The sequence below is a fragment of the Myotis lucifugus genome, unplaced genomic scaffold (assembly GCF_000147115.1).
Source record: "Myotis lucifugus unplaced genomic scaffold, Myoluc2.0 scaffold_19, whole genome shotgun sequence".
NCBI lineage: Eukaryota > Metazoa > Chordata > Mammalia > Chiroptera > Vespertilionidae > Myotis > Myotis lucifugus.
Genome location: NW_005871067.1, coordinates 12,038,780 through 12,039,999, shown reverse-complemented (window position 1 = coordinate 12,039,999; position 1,220 = coordinate 12,038,780).

Below are 1,220 nucleotides of genomic sequence, written 5' to 3'. Positions count from 1 at the left end.
GTAAAGGAGGGTAGGGGTTTGTCAAGGGGGGGGGGGAAAAAAAAAGGACACTTATGTAATACCCTTCGTAATACTTTAAGCAAAAAATAAAAACCAAAAAACCAAAAATAAAAACCCAAAGTGCTAGTACTGCAAATCTTGGCCTATCTCCAGCACAGCAGAGAAAGGCTGAGAGAGGAGAGGTGGGTACGGTAGCTCCAGTGGTCCAAATCCTGTCATTGTCTGCATTACCTAGCCTCAGCGCCCTCCAGAGCAGCCTCAGTGCCAGTGCAGGGGAGGCTTTGGAAAGGGTGGTGGTGAGGAGAATGCTTCTGACTCTGGATACCCAGTGAAACTGCTGTCAGAGCCTTTCTAGGGCTAGCAGGAAAACGCGCAATGAGTGAAGAATAATGTCTCAAAATGAAGAGGTTTTTTTTTTTTTTAATATATTTTATTGATTTTTTACAGAGAGGAAGGGAGAGGGATAGAGAGTTAGAAACATCGATGAGAGAGAAACATCGATCAGCTGCCTCCTGCACACCCCCTACTGGGGATGTGCCAGCAACAAAGGTACATGCCCTTGACTGGAATCGAACCTGGGACCCTTACGCTCTATCCATTGAGCCAAACCAGTTAGGGCAGAGTTTTTGTTTTTTTTTTTTTTCTCATCAGCAAAATGTGAATATTACCTAACCCACAGACTTTGCAAGAATTAATTGAAATAAAATTCCAGAAATCGTATAATGGCCGGGCTGAAGTAGACAGGTTGGTTGAGCATGAGCGTGGTCCTGTGCATGGAAAGTTGCAGGTTTGACTCTAGGTCAGGGCACATACCTGGGTTTCAAGTTGGATCCCTGGTCGGGGCTCCTAAGGAAGGCAACTGCAGGGATGTTTCTTACATTGATGTTTCTCTCTCTCTATCCCTCTCCCTTCCACTCTCTCTAAAAATCAATGGAAAAATGAACTAATGCCATATCTACAAACGTGGATAATCTAAAAAAAAAAAAGTGGGGGGCCCTAACTGGTTTGGCTCAGTGGATAGATCATCAGCCTGCAGACTGAAGGGTTCCAGGATCGATTCTGGCCAAGGGCATGTACCTTGGTTGCAGACACATCCCCAGTTGGGGATGTGCAGGAGGCAGCTGATTGATGTTTCTCTCTCATTGATGTTCCTAACTCTCTATCCCTCTCCCTTCCCTTGGCATTAAAAAAATTGATATATTTAGGGAAAAAAAAACAAC